The sequence below is a fragment of the Schistocerca americana genome, chromosome 11 (genome assembly GCF_021461395.2).
Source record: "Schistocerca americana isolate TAMUIC-IGC-003095 chromosome 11, iqSchAmer2.1, whole genome shotgun sequence".
Lineage (NCBI taxonomy): Eukaryota > Metazoa > Arthropoda > Insecta > Orthoptera > Acrididae > Schistocerca > Schistocerca americana.
In genome coordinates this window covers 60,227,761-60,244,811 of record NC_060129.1, presented here as the reverse complement: position 1 = coordinate 60,244,811, position 17,051 = coordinate 60,227,761, and positions in this window count along the sequence as shown.

Here is a 17,051-nt window from a genome sequence, read left to right as displayed (position 1 = left end):
CGGCCACTCCGGCCGGCTAAGCAGAATAATTTACAAAAACATTCTGTTGATCTGTTTCTTGAATGTCTCTGTGCGCTATGGTCCTCTAGACGATGAAAATTAGAAGTACTTACACACTCGGGGGATGCCGCTTCAGACCATCTGTCACTGTACGCGCATGAGCCATTCTCTCGATACACCGGCTCCAGGCAGAAGCGATATAGCCCGCCACGCCGACACTGTTCACATTGAGGAATGACAGTCTGTACTAATGGTTAGTTGAGGCCGCTAAGAATTTGCATATTATAGCTGTTGCAGTTTCCCATCTTACTGGCAGCTTCTAATTGGTTCATTCTCAAAATTAGTACACGAAAACTCTGTTTTACACCTTTGATATGATTATTACATTCTTCCTGTAATATCTATTTATGCCATATAATTTCCTAATTACATTTACACTAGTACACGATGCTGAATTATCGTAATTGTAATTTTCACCATAAGTTAGTCGACAATTTTGTGTTTCCTTCCTCTTCGAACTAAGCTAAACTCAATGTTGCTACGTCCCATTGGCCTTCAGAGCCCTTCGATTACCCGAACGACGAGAATATTTGCTTTTTTTCTTTGTACACGAGTGACTACTTCTAATGCTGAAAAACTGTGTAAGTAGGCTGTTTAGGGTTTTGTGCTGGTAACGCCATGTAGCGCTCTGTATGACAATCACTGACTGCTATGAGCAGTCTGTGGCTGGTTGCCTTTGTAGGAATATTCGCTATTGTAGTGTTGGGCAGTTGGCTGTTAACAGCGCGTAGCGTTGTGCAGTTGGAGGTAGAGTTGGGCAACACGCTTCTTTTTCCCGATTCGATTCCTACGATTCAATCTCACATTGTGAATCGATTCCTACGATTCGTTCACGATTCTTTCACGATTCATTCTAGTCTGTGATGGCACGATTCTTACGGAATGCAAAAAGTTCTATATCTTACTCACAGATGGCAGGATATGTCTGAAATTTTCAATGGGGTTAGAATCGAACTGTGTCTTGATAAGATATGCCAGAAATAGTTTATTTATGAGTAAACATGCATATAACGTTACAAGTGTGATTCTCGATTTATACGTGTAATGCCTTAATTGATGAAAGGTCACGTTTGATTTGATTGCATCTATTGTTTTATTTCAGTATGCCAGGAAAGAGATTTGTGCGAAAGGTGGTGCAAAATTGCTTCCTTTGTTCACACGCATCCTCCACTTGACTGCCATCTGGCGGTCGTAATCATTCGGCATGATTCGGAAGTTGCCTTCGAAGCATATAGCGTACTAAGAATCGATGAATCGTTGGAACTTGGAATCGTCACGACTCGGAAACACGCAATCGTTCTTACGATTCTTTTGAACGACGATTCGTCCGTATCACGATTCGATTCTTGCGATTCTTTATTTAGAGTCGTTCAAATGAACGACTCATTCACGAATCGACACAACTCTAGTTGGAGGTGAGCCGCCAGCTGTGGTGAGAGAGATGGCAGAGATTTGAGCGTACGATCTGGACCTGTGTCCGTTAGAAAATGGAAATTTGTTTAATTGGATGTCACAAAATATATATATATATATATATATATATATATATATATATATATATATATATATATATATGACTGGTAAATACATTGTTTGTTCTCTATTAAAATCTTTCATTTGCTAACTATGCCTATCAGTAGTTAGTGCCTTCAGTAGTTTGAATCTTTTATTTAGCTGGCAGTATTTTGGCTCTCTGTATTGCAGTAGTTCGAGTGACGAAGATTTTTGTGAGGTAAGTGATTCATGAAAGGTATAGGTTATTGTTAGTCAGGGCCATTCTTTTGTAGGGATTATTGAAAGTCGTATTGCGTTGCGCTAAAAATATTGTGTGTCAGTCTAGTGATGATCAGAGTAAGTAAAGAGGGAACTGTCTGAGTACGTTCAGTTCTGCTCAGCTGTCTTCGTATCTTTAATAACTTAGAAGTTTACCAGCACAGTCATTCGTAATTTATGTAAGGGGACTTTTCAACTGTTTGTTTGGTCCGCGAGGCTCAATAGTTTCGTCAACGACTTTCTCCATTACACGTCGCGTATGAGAAGTGGATCATAGCATAGTTTCGAAACTTGGTTTCGCAGTGTAGTTTCACTTCGTAAACAAAATTTTTGTCACAAGTTACGCTTCCGTTACTTGTATTCTCGTGACTGCTTCGGACGAGTTCTGACGCAAGCCACTGGGCGTATCTATGGAGATGCTAACTAAATGAGACTCATACCGAGTACGCCAACAGAAAGATGCCCCAGATGCTGCTAGCGTATATTGCTCCATTGTGGGCGACGCTTTTAGAGAAATGTGCTGAAGGAAAGGCGTGGGCCGAAGAAATGAAAAATACGCGCGTCACTGGTCGTAACAGCAGATGTGACAATATTGCAGGCCAGAGAAATGAGATGCGTTTTCTGCAGGAGACGGCTGACTTCATTTGACTGCATACTCTTTCACCTCCACTGCCGCTATTGCCATAAGACTGAACCGTAATATCGAAAAATGTCATCTCGTAGCGTGCCCTGCGTCATGTTATTTTGTGTGACCTCGAGGGAGAGTCGCACGTCGATGCTAAGTTTCGTCTCTGTCGCGCACCATCCATTCTCTCCATTTCAGTACAACTCCTGTCTCCCATCACACTTCTGTGTTACTAAATGAATAGAATGGTCCACCGATCACCGTTGCACGATGCCTATCTAACGGATTCCAAGAGCACCACGTACTTTATTTTCTATCTACATGAATAAAAGTGTAAATGTTCGTTTGTTGAAAATCGTAAATTACGAAAGTTCTTCACCGATTGCTTCGAAAGTTTCGCACAACGAAATTCGAATACGCACGTTTTCGTATACCTGCTCGAGAGTCACATAAAACATATAAATACATGTGTAATAATTATAGGCGAAATCAATATGGTCCGAATGGCTCTGAGCACTATGGGACTTAACAACTGAGCTCATCAGAACAACTTAAACCTAACTAATCTAAGGACATCACACACATGCATGCCCGAAGCAGGATTCGAACTTGCGACTACAGCAGCAGCGCGGTTCCGGACTGAAGCGCCTAGAACCGGTCGGCCACAATGACCGGCGGAAATCAATAAAAATGTAAATGATCGTTTGTACAAAATCGTAAAACTCCGAATGTTCTTCACCGATTGCTTCTAAATTTTGACACGACATTGTATTCGAATATGAGCCTGTTTTTATATACGTGGTAGAGGGCCACATATACTATACAAGTACGTAATTTAATAATTATAGGCGAAATCAATAAAAATATGTATGTTCGTTTGCACAAAATGGTTCTTCTCCAGAATTCTTCACCAATTACTTTGAAATTGTGACAACGTTGCATTTAATATACGCGTCTTCTTACATGCCTATTTTGTAAATATATGTATAGAATATGAAAATAAATATGTAGTATGTAGAGGGGGAAACTTTATTACAAAAACTCTCTAAAAGTTCGTGACTTACTTACTTTTAATTTTTTCACAATACTCAAATGAAGATTCAGACAGGTAAAGTGTATATAAACACTGAAACGTTGTTAGCAAACAGGAAAGTTGTATTTATAGCTTATTGGTCCATGGTTAGAATACTATTAGAGAATATGAATATGCAATAACAGTAAACAAGGCTCAAGGCCAGAGAGAGTGACGAAGAGGAGATGGGCAGAGGGGTAGGAGGAAATTGAGATAGAAAGCGGTAATTAGGAGATGCACAGAGAGAGAGAGGGCAGGAGAAGATGGACATAGAAAGGGGGAAGAGTTGATGGACAAACAGAGGATTAGTGAGAGGGGGCAGGAGAAGATGGAGAAAGAGGAGGCAGGAGAAAGTGAGGATGGGGTGGTGCACAGGCAGAGAGATGGGGGAGAGAGGAGCAGGAGAAGATGGAGAGAGGAAAGAGGAAGGAGAATACGGATGGAGGGAGAGCGGGAGGTGACGGACGGGGAGAGAGGAGGAGGAGGAGAGAGAGGGGATAGGAGAACACGGAGAGAGACAGGGGGGGGGGGGGGGGTGAAGGACGCATATCCAATTCCCATACATATTACAATTTCTTTTCTATTAAAGCAGACTGAGTCACAGCAACATGTGGCAGGTAAGAGCTAGTATTCCTCATAATTACAGAATGAATATAAAAATTTACTCTCATAATCTACCCACTTCAAGCAACAATCTTACGTTAAAAGTTTAACACAATAAGTCAAATCTTAAAGGTAGAAAGTGTGTATATGTGTTGAGACAGTGGAATTGATGACGTGCAAATTACCCACACTATACCCCTGAAGATGGCATAGTAACTCGCCGAAACTGGTAGCCTAATGAAAAATAACAGTTTGGAAATTAGGCGCCTGAAATGTGTTTGATTTGATATCCTGTACTGAACAGACGAGTGCCGCAATCATCTCTGAAAAGATGGATATACAGAGACTATTCGTGCAATGTTTCATATAATGAGAGCAGTTAGAAATTTCCAACAAACTGTACACCTACTCCCAAACATCATCCAAATTTTCCTCGCTAACACACCCTTCAAAATAACAGAAGTAAAACAGCTTATCGTTTGCTTCATATCGTAGAATTAAGCATGGTAGGGTTAGTTCTGACAGTTTCATTATTCTATGGGTGATTGATCCGAAACTAATAAAAGCGAAATAACTACAAATTATCTACCTCAACCCCAAAGGTTTTATGTATTTAACATCTAATATTTAACATAGCACTCATTTGCAAAGTAGTCAGATAGTTGGAGCTGTCTTATATATGGCAGCTCTATCTGAGGAGTTTGGGTGGAAGGGTGGGGAGGATTAATGGTTGTATACGATCTGCCTTATACAGAACCAGTCAACCAAATCTTACTCTCCCCTCTGATTTCTGAAAAATTCGAGAAATAGAAACAATATTTGCGGCAAATGAAATCACATAATTTTGTTGCATATTTAATTCGTTTAGCTCTCAAACAAGTACCGAGGCAACTTTACTTTCTTCATGTCGAACTATATAATTTTTAATTGTATTAGAAAGCTCTTGAAAAATAATGTATCGGTTGTTAATGTTGATGTGTCCGGCCCGGTAGCTGAGTGGTCAGTGCGGCGGTCTCTCACGCTAAGGGGCTCGGGTTCGATTCCCGGCTGGGTCAAAGATTTTCTCCGTTTAGGGACTGGGTGTTGTGTTGTCCTCATTATCATTTCATCATCATCAGTCGAAGGCAACGGGAAACCACCACTGGAACCACTTCCCTAGACGCTCATGCGGTGGACCTCTCTGACGAGGCTTCCCCCATCACAAGGCCTGTCGTACGGCAGGACACAAAGTTTACGTTTAAATGTTGATGTTGAACGTTTTCGCAAAAATATCTTTGGCAACCAATAGCACCGTTGCTAAAGTGGAGATAGTCAGCGACATTCTGTTATGGCTCCTCTAGCGACGTGCAACGGTATTGCAGCGTGGGTTTTTCAGTGCGTACCAGGCCAGCATGCATCTACCTGCCAACAAACATAAGATTAATTACGTATGTTGTCTTTTACGAGTTGACAGCTTAAACCATATGAACATTTGTAATTACGTATGTTGTCTTTTACGTGTTGACAGCTTAAACCATATGAACATTTGGTATTCACGGTGTCATACCAGCCTGTATGAAGGTGATGAGTGACGTTGCTTGTATATATACTGACGGAAAGAAATCGCAACAGCAAGAATGAGCGATATAAAGAGAAACTGGTAGGCGTGTTTCTACAACTGAAAGATGATGTGTAGTTAGATTTCACCCCAATCCAATAATACACTCATAAATTAAGGATACTTGCTGAATGTGATGCCACACTACGTGGCACTACATAAAACTGGCGCTAATAGCATAGGCACATAGGGAGCACACACGGCACAGATCTGTAAGTCCACGGTATTGGTGATAAGTTGAGAAAACTGTCCCGAAACACATTTGCTACAAAACGCCACTGTTTCCCGCTCATGTACCCCGACATCAGTACGGGATATGATCACCATGCACACGTACACAGGCCGCACAACGGGTTGTCATACTCTGGATCAGGTGGTCAAGCAGCTGCTGGGGTATAGCCTCCCATTCTGGCCCCAGTGGCTGTCGGAGCTCCTGTAGTGTCGTAGGGGTTTGAAGACGTGCAGCGATACGTCGACCGAGAGCATCCCAGACGTGCTGGATGGGGCTTAGGTCTGGAGAACAGGCAGGCCACGCCTTTCGCCTGATATCTTGTTTCGGGGTACTCAACGATGGCAGCTCGGTGGGGCCGTGCATTGTCATGCATCACGAGGAAGGTGGGACCCACTGCACCCCTGAAAAGGCGGAAATATTGGTGCAAAATGACAGCTCGATACACCTGACCTGTTGCAGTTCTTCTGTCAAAGACATGCAGGGGTGTACGTGCACCAATCATAATCCCACCACACACCGTCAAACCACGACCTCCGTACAGGTCCCTTTCAAGGCCATTAAGGAGTTGGTATCTGGTTCCTAGTTCACGCCAGATGAAAACCCGGCGAGAATCACTGTTCAGACTATACTTGGACTCGTCCGTGAACATAACCTGAGACCACTGTTCCAATGACCATGTACTGTGTTCTTGACACCAGGCTTTACGGGCTCTCCTGTGACCAGGGGTCAGTGGAATGCACCTTTCCGATTTCCGGGCGAATAAAGCGTGTCTGTCGACTGTGTGTCTGGAGACAACTGTTCCGGTGGCTGCGGTAAGGTCCCGAGCGAGGCTACCTGCAGTACTCCGTTACCGTCTGCGGGCAGTGATGGTGAGATATCGGTCTTCTTGTGGTGTTGTACACTGTGGACGTCCCGTACTGTAGCGCCTGGACACGTTTCCTGTCTGCTGGAATCGTTGCCATAGTCTTGAGATGTGGGAGGGCTCGTGCTACAGCCTGCTGTGTTTGGACAGCCTCCACTCGCCCTAGTATTCTGCCCCTCATAACGTCATCAATATGTGTTCTTTGAGCCATTAGCACGTCTGAAAACGCCTGCACACTTCCTCGCTGCACCGTACTCTGACATGCACCAACACACCTCTACGTATGTGGACTGCTGCCAGCGCCACCGTGCGACGACCGCAGGTCAAATCCACCGCATGGTCATACCCCGAGGTGATTTAAACCCGCAAACCGACCACCAGAGCGTTGTTTTACCATGTATCAACTTTATCCTTAATTTATGAGCACGAGTGTAGTTGCGCTAGTAGCACCACTGTGTGAATGTAGATCAGGTTTGCTTTAAATACAAGCTGCAACAGTCGTGAGCGTTAGTTATCTTTGAGATTGGACGCGGTAACTTGAAGTTAGTCAAGAATGGCTTTAAGGCGACTAAGACGGCGTTATCAACATCTCACTGAGTCTGAACGAGGTCGTGCAATAGGGCTACGAGAAGCTGGATGTTCGTTCTGCAATACTACAGTCAGACCTGGCATGAACGTAGCCACTGTACATGATTGCTGGCAGCGGTGGTCACGGGAATGTACGGTCGCAAGAAGACCGGGCTGTGAATGGCCACGTGGCGGTACCGAGAGGGTTGGTTCAAATGGCTCTGAGCACTATGGAACTCAACTTCTGAGGTCATAAGTCTTCTACAACTTAGACATCACACACATCCATGCCCGAGGCAGGATTCGAACCTGCGACCGCAGCTGTCGCGCGGTTCCATACTGAAGCGCCTACAACCGCTCGGCCACAGCGGCCGGCTACCGAGAGGGAAGATCATCGTGTTCGGCGTATCGCTCTGGCGCATCATACAGCATCTCCAGCAGTAGTTTAAGAGGAGACAGCAGGCAAGTGGGCTTCAAAAATTCGATTTTTAAATTTTAGCATATTTGAAGTGCCTGGTCTCTCCTGTGTGAAACGGTTTTTGTTTTATATAAGTACAACAATTTTTTCGTGAGGCATGATGGTTTTCCTTACGCTGTGTGTAATCTGGCATTTAAAGGCCATGCCTGCCTTTTTGCAGCATGCAAAGATAGTGCACAGCATTCTTTTACTCCTTGTATATTATTTCATGCTTCTATTGTTTTATCGCTTCAGTGTTTCCTACCCTGTATCTACTATCGATATACTTGTCTGTTAGCACTCACAACTTTGCTCAAACGTCGCTGCTCTCGATCGTTAAGTCCAGGCCGTTGTTCTGGTGAGAGGTAATGCCTGTAACTTGGTATCCTCGGCTTGGCCGTGAGAAGAAATGTAGGGATTTAGAAAATATCAAAAAATCTGTATGGACTATATTTTTCCATAAGCTTTCCACAACTGAAAATCCAGAGCACGGTCTTTGCCCGAATGATCGTGACACTTGGTGCAAGTACAGGAGAAGTGCCAGATATGACCGCAAACATTCTTTACCTGCATCAGTAATGAATGAAATTAAACCCATACTTAGAGACATTTGTAAAGTTACCTTGTTGATGAAATGTCTTCATGGGAAAACCCAAAATTTAAATGAATCTTTGAATTCTACCGAAAACTGTATTTGTTCAGCTTACAACCCTCAAATTTGGTGTTTATGATGCTATTTTATCCTACAATGATTGTGTAATTAGAAAACTGGATGTTTTGGAATTATTGGGCTTAAAATCTGCTGGAAATACTGCAAAATCCTCAGTGCAAACAGATAAAGAGAGAATCCGCAAAGCAGATATTGCAAATTTGAAATGCACTAAAGAAGCCAGACAGAAAAGAAGAGGCGCCAAGAGAAGAAAAGGAGATCAGTATGATTCAGATGATGCTCAGTATGGTGCAGGAAAATATTAGTGGTAAGTAATGCTCATCAGTAGCTATACTAGAATTGCAATATTAAACTTTAAATGAATTTTTCTTAAAAGTACTTTCAGGTAACATTATTTGATAAAATAATGCGGTTAGAAACATGAAATTTGGTCAATTTGTACTGTTGTTGTTGTTGTGGTCTTCAGTCCAGAGACTGGTTTGATGCAGCTCTCCATGCTACTCCATCCTGTGCAAGCTTCTTCATCTCCCAGTACCTACTGCAGCCTACATCCTTCTGAATCTGCTTAGTGTATTCATCTCTTGCTCTCCCTCTACGATTTTTACCCTCCACGCTGCCCTCCAATGTTAAATTTGTGATTACCCTCCACGCTGCCCTCCAATGCTAAATACCCTCCACGCTGCCCTCCAATGCTAAATTTGCGATTCCTTGATGCCTCAGAACATGTCCTACCAACCGGTTCCTTCTTTTTGTCAAGTTGTGCCACAAACTCCTCTTCTCCCCAATTCTACTCAATACCTCCTCATTAGTTATGTGATCTACCCATCTAATCTTCAGCATTCTTCTGTAGCACCACATTTCGAAAGCTTCTATTCTCTTCTGTCTAAACTATTTATCGTCTACGTTTCACTTCCATACATGGCGACACTCCATACAAATAGTTTCAGAAACGACTTCCTGACACTTACATCTATACTCGATGTTAACAAATTTCTCTTCTTCAGAAACGCTTTCCTTGCCATTGCCAGTCTACAGTTTATATCCTCCCTACTTTGACCATCATCAGTTATTTTACTCCGCAAATAGCAAAACTCCTTTACTACTTTAAGTGTCTCATTTCCTAATCTAATTCCCTCAGCATCACCCGATTTAATTCGACTACATTCCATTATCCTCGTTTTGCTTTTGTTGATGTTCATCTTATATCCTACTTTCAAGACACTGTCAATTCCGTTCAACTGCTCTTCCAAGTTCTTTTCTGTGTCTTACAGAATTGCAATGTCATCGGCGAACCTCAAAAGTTTTTATTTCTTCTCCATGCTTTTAATACCTACTCCGAACTTCTCATTTGTTTCCTTTTTTGCTTGCTCAATATACAAATTCAATTTGTACTGCGGATGGTAATACGTTATTACAAGTAAACTGAGAACCACCAAACAATCAGAAACTGTTTTACAATAATTAATGTTCAATTTTACTAGTGAAAGAATAAATTTTTTTCTTCAAAACCACAAGAGGTGTTATGTTAATTTTACTTGTAAATTGAATCATAGATGATATGTATGCAGAATAAATTACATTGTTTTATCACTTATAGTTCTTTTGAAAAGTGTACCTATTGAAGGGGTAGAACAGCATTGGCAGAATAGGGTAAAAATTGCCTTCCGTCTCCCCTTAAGCATCAGTTGGCACCACAGTGACACAACTAACTTGTTACAAATAGGTTTCTTCGAGGGCAGCTCCGAGCCTCTAGCGCGCATTCGACTGACCCCAAACCACCACCATTTCCGCCATCAGTGGTGTTAAGCGAGAGCCCGTTGGAGGGCAGTGTGAAGGTCCGTTTCGATTTCTCACGAAAGCTGGTTCTACCTCGGTGCCAGCGATGGCCGTGTGTTGGTTAGGAAGAGGCCAGTCGAGAGCCTGCAAACAACTAGCCAGCGTGCTGTACACCCTGGACCTACACCTGGAGATATGGTGTGGGGTGCGATTTCACATGACAGCAGGAGCACGCTCATGAATATCCCACGCACCCTGACTGCAAATCTGAACCTCAGTCTGGTGAAGCGACCTGTCGTGCTGCCATTCATGAACAGCATTCCAGGATTCACTTCCAACAGGATAACGCTCGCCCACATACCGCTTCTGTAACGCAACACACTGTACAGAGTGTCGACATGTTGCCCCGGCCAGCTCGATCACCAGATCTCTCTCCAGTCGAGCACACATGGCATATCATCGGACGAGAACTCCAACGTCATTCACAAACAGCATTAAGCGTCCCTGTATTGACCGACTAACTGACGTGCGGCATCTGTACAGCCGAACGCCTGCATGGCAGCATGCTCACATTCAACATTCAGGTGGCTAAGCATTTCACATGTGCAGTGGTTTATTTTGCGCTTACATTAACATCTTGCAATGTTAATCACTCAATTATGTTACCTAGACAAATGTTTATTTCCCAAATTTCCTTATTATACATTTACCATTTGTTCGAACATTATAAATTATCTCGAAAGAACTGACACACAGCCAACATGGGTTTAGAAAACATCGTTCTTCTGAAACACAACTAGCACTTTATTCACATGAACTACTGAGTGCTATTGACAAGGGATTTCAGATCGATTCCGTGTTTCTGGATTTACGGAACGCTTTTGACACTATACCACACAAGCGGCTTGTAGTGAAATTGCGTGCTTATGGAATATCGTCTCAGTTAAATGACTGGACTTCTGATTTCCGGCCGGCCGCGGTGGTCTAGCGGTTCTAGGCGCGCAGTCCGGAACCGCGCGACTGCTACGGTCGCAGGTTCGAATCCTGCCTCGGGCATGGATGTGTGTGATGTCCTTACGTTAGTTAGGTTTAAGTAGTTCTACGTTCTAGGGGACTGATGACCACAGATGTTAAGTCCCATAGTGCTCAGAACCATTTGAACCATTTTTTTCTGATTTCCTGTCAGAGAGGTTCGTAGTAATTGACGGAAAGTCATCCAGTAAAACAGAAGTGCTTTCCGGCGTTCCCCAAGGGAGTGTTTTACGTCCTTTGCTGTTTCTTATGTATATAAACGATTTGGGAGACAATCTGAGCAGCCGTCTTCGGTTGTTTGCAGATGACGCTGTTGTTAATCGACTAATAGTCATCAGATCAAAACAAACAGGAAAACGATTTAGAAAAAATATCTGAATGGTGCGAAAAGTGGCAGTTGACCCTAAATAACGAAAAGTGTGAGGTCATCCACAAGAGTGCTAAAATGAACTAGTTAAACTTCGGTTACACAATAAATCAGTATAATCTAAATGCCGTAAATTCAACTAAATACCTAGGTATTACAATTACGAACAACTTAAATTGGAAGGAACGCACAGAAAATGTTATGGGGAAGGCTAACGAAAGGCTGCGTTTTATTGGCAGGACACTTAGAAAATGTAACAGACCTACTAAGGAGACTGCCTACACTACGCTTGTCCGTCCTCTTTTAGAATACTGCAGCGCGGTGTGGGATCCTTACCAGGTAGGACTGACGGAGTACATTGAAAAAGTTCAAAGAAAGGCAGCACATTTTGTATTATCGCGAAATATGAGAGAGAGTGTCACAGAAATGATACAGGATTTGGGCTGCAAATCATTAAAAGAAAGGCGTTTTCCTTTGCGACGGAATGTTCTCATGAAATTCCAATCACCAACTTTCTCCTCCGAATGCGAAAATATTTTGTTGACACCGACCTACATAGGGCGGAACGATCAACACGATAAAATAAGGGAAATCAGAGCTCGTACGGAAAGATATAGGTGTTCATTCTTTCAGAGCGCTATACGAGTTTGGAATAATAGAGAATTGTGAAGGTGGTTCGATGAACGCTCTGCCAGGCACTTAAACGTGATTTGCAGAGTATCCATGTAGATGTAGATGTAGATGTTGGTGTTGTGATGTCTTTTCTTTCAGTGTACATATACGGGGTATTCAAAAAGTCTCTCTGCAGTGCCGTCGGATTGTTAGCCGCGCGTGCCGTACGGCGCAGTGAATATACCGAAACCAAACTCAGTGAAATACAAGTTATTAATTTATTGAATATTCATTTTTACTTATAAATTTTAACATTAAATGTTGAAAGTGTGTCCCCTACCCCCTGTTGTTGAATACACAATTCAATTCGTCTAATCATGTTTCCAAACACAAGCAGTCACATTTCTTCTGCAACAGAATCAGTGAAAGTCGATATTGCAGTTTTCAATTCATCGATGGATTTTGGATGGTTTTTATAGACAGTTGCTTTCGCTGCACTCCAGAAGAAAAGTCAGGTGGTGTTAGGTGAGGCGATCGTGGAGGCCAAACAAAGTCCCTGTGAAATTATGCGATCACCAAAAACATCAGCAAGCAGTGACATTGAAACGCGAGCTGTATGCGCATGAAGTTGTTCCTCATGAGTACACAATGGATTTGCAGTGCTCCACGTACGAGAATTTTGCGAGTTCATGTACCCGGATAAATGAAAGCACGCCTCATTAGTGAGAAATGTTTCATTAAGAATATCCCTTCCATTTTGATGAACGAAATTTTTGAACCATTGACAATAATGCAGTCTCTTGCCGTGATCAGTATTTTTCAGTTCTTGCACGGATGTCACTTTGTACGGGAAAAGTTCTAATTTTTTTCCTTACAGCTGTGCAGGCCGTTCCGACACTAACATCGATTTCCTGCGCGAGTTTTCTTACTGGCTTGTTCGGAATCGTGGACATTTTATCGGAAATATCGAGTAGTTTATCCTCGGACAAAACGCTAGGACGACCACATCTCGGTGCATCTGTCACTGAACCCGTACTTCGAAATTTGTTAGTCAAATCTTGCACAGTATCACGATGTGGGAGTGTTGTCTCCGGTAAAAGTGAATTAAATGTTTGACGAACTGAAACTGTGTATTTACCGCCAGCTTTGAACACTTGTTCGACTAAAAACACAAGTTCTTCAATGGTTACCATTTTAACAGTGACAAAAACGAAACAAACGAACAAAGGAACTAAACCTAAACGTTCACGTCAACTCGTAACGACACACACCAACGATACTACCGACTCTGGCTGAGATAAACGAAACAGTGGAATGTTGGGAGAAGGGGAGTAACCCAGGCAGGCGAACAGTCATACGGCACGCGCGGCTAACAATCATGCGGCACTGCGGAGACACTTCCTGAGAGCGTTACAGATATACTAAGGTGACCAAACGTCCCGGAAAACCGGGATTGTCCCGATTTTCATCCCTGTGTTCCGGTGTCCCGAAAATTTGTTTCGGGACGCTCAAAAGTCCCGGAATTCAGTTTTTAAATACATTTCGTGAAACTTTCTCAAATTTTTGGGATTTCGCTATATTAAAGGAAATACAACACAAGAAATTAATATATTTTAGCTGGTATGCCGAAACGTGCCTGCAAGTTCAGTGACTGTTATTCCAAGGAATGGAATTTCATTAAGAAAGGTCGTTTTGATTACGAAGCAGAGTGTTCCGTATGTAACTGTTTTATTAGTATAAGTCATGGTGGACGTTCCGACATAGTTGATCACATCAGGTCAAAGAAACTCATTAACAGATACAGTGCACCGAGCTGCAGTAAAACTCTACAAAATTATTTTGTGAAACATCAGTCAAGTGAAGGAAAGTTCGAGCAGCCGAGCTTACACTAGCCTACCACACGGTAAAACATCACCAAACTTTAGATCTAGTGATTGTACTAATAAGCTTAACAACATTATGTTTGATGATTCTTCCATTGCAAAAAAGTTTAGTTCAGCAAGAACTAAAGTGTCAGCTTTAGTGAAAGGAGTTATTGCTCCCCAGAGTGTAAAGGAAAGCCTTGAATACATCAAAAAGTGTTCTTTCTACGGGATATCCACTGATGCCAGCAATCATAAGGCCGCTAAAATATTTTCGTTTGTTGTTCAGTTTTTCGATATTAATCAGGGAATTCAGACCAAATTGTTGAAGGTGAGTTCCCTACCGAATGAAACATCTGACGAAATTTCAAGATTTTGTATGAATACTATCGAAATGTTTGATGTTGAGAAAACAAAATGTGTGGCATTTTGTGGAGACAACACCAACACAAACTTTGCTGGTTTAATAAGACAAGGCAAATGCAACGTATTAACCAAATTAAAGGCGACATTGCATGAAAACATTGAAGGCGTAGGGTGCCCTGCACATGTTTTACACAATACCGTGCAGACATCTGCTGACAGTTTAAGCTGTGATGTTGAAACTACCGTCATGAAGGTATACTCTCACTTTTACATATATACTGCCAGAACAGACAGGCTTAAGGAGTTCTGTGATTATGTGGGAACTGAATATATGAATGTAATGTGTCACTCGAAAACCCGCTGGTTATCACTGTTTCCAGCAGTTGAAGAGTAATCCGCCTGTTTGAACCGTTAAATGATTTTTTCCTAAATGAAGACAAAGCCCCCAAAATATTGGTTCGGTTTTTCAGTAACCCTTTAAGTGAAGCCTACTTATGGTTCATTCACAGTCAGCTTAGCACTTTGCAGCATGGGATAAAGGAAATTGAGAGAGGCACGAAAAGTCTAATAGAGGTAAATGATGTTTTGAAAAATACTCTGGAAACTGTTACTAAGAGGAGAGAACAGCAGTTCATTTCTTTTAATGCTAAATCTGTCCTTAAAAGAGCAGAAGTATCAGAAGCAGCGGAAATGAGTTTCAGAGAAGAAGTTAACAAGTTTTATGACACTTGTGTACAATATCTCAACAAGTGGAGCGCCTCATATTTACCCTCATCGCCGGTGTTTGATTGGATGTAACTGAAGAGAGTGCCAAAATGGGAAAGTGTTGAAGAGACAGTTTCTTATTTGAAGAGTAAAGAGATTGAAATCGATGATTCCATTGTCTTTGATCAGTTCGGCATACTGACAAATTTTGTTGAAGAAAATGAGTTTTTTTAAAAGTTGTGACTGTCTTCAGCATTACTCTGAGTTGGTAATAATTGCAAGGTATTTATTTGCAATCCCAGCCCATAATGCCAATATGGAAAGAATATTTTCGTTCATGAATATCCAGTGGACTGATGAAAGAAACAGAATGGAGATGGACTCTCTTGAAGCAATCCTGTAGATCCTGTACAACTACAAAATGGATTGTGCCGAGTTTTATCACTGTGTCTCAAAGAACAAAGACATGACCAAGAAGGCTGGAGGCGGTGAAAAATACCCTTTTCCCAAGGACAGTCAATTCCATCTACAAGTGGTCAGTAATATTAAAGCTCATGTTAATATTAATTGATTAAAAGTTGAATGGCTGTAAAATTTTGTAAAATCGTAATACATTTATTTATTACTGTATACGTTTAATAAATGTCATTAATTATACAGATAATCAAGATTATATCAATCTTTTGTATACTCTTATTAGTTATAATAATCGGGTTAACAAAATGTATCAACAAAACATTAATATTAAGAAACCTGGGTACATGTGGAATGAGATGTCCATTAGCACCCGGGTGAATGTGTCCCGGTTTTCACCGAAAATAATTTGGTCACCCTAAGATATACTCAACAAACACTAGCGACAGACGTGCGATCTGAAGTTTTACGGCGTATTTCCAAATTGAACAGTTCTCGGGTATCTGACCAGGTATAATTTTAATTAATATTGTGTTTATACTGGTTGCTGGTGAGGAGGAAAGTTAGTTATTAGTATTCTATTAATGATCTCATTCATAAGCAGCCATATCACAGGCATCACAGTCGCTCAAGAAAGTTATAATTAAGCTTTACTTGTTTAATCAGAATCGGACGATGACTCTCCATGTCCGCAGTCTCGATGATTCGAAGCGACCTGCAGTCCTGTGTAAATAAAATGTCTTGGCCACACCGGCCGGCTATTGGCTTGTTCTAGTGCCTTCTCCTCGAAATTCACACTAGCGACAGACATTACAGTACATCACAGACAGTTCTATAATTGAAATTTCAAGAGAGCGCTTTTACGGGAAGAGTAGGAAAACGTACTCCCACATATTGCTCGCGAAATGAGCACAAAAAGGAAAATCAGGGAAATTACAACCGATGCATATGTTGTGTTGGCAGAAGAGCCAACACCCGTGTTACTAATGGAGGCCGAAATGCACGCGTTCTAGCTCACGCAGTCTGGCGTGAGGAGGGAAGGACTATACTGACGTGAGGTCTGGAACATGACAAGGAATTAGAATTCAGAAAGCGGACGTAGCTAGTTTGATACTTAACTTTAATCCATTAATGATGAACGTCGCTCTTGACGGTACATGATTCACAATATTATCTGTTCAGAATACATTCATAGTTACTGACAAGGGAACCTCCCCATCGCACCCCCCTCAGATTTAGTTATAAGTTGGCACAGTGGATAGGCCTTGATCAACTGAACACAGATCTATTGAGAAAACAGGAAGAAGTTGTGTGGAACTGTGAAAAAATAAGCAAAATATACAAACTGAGTAGTCCATGGGCAACATAAGCAACATCATGGAAAAGGTGTGCTTAGAAG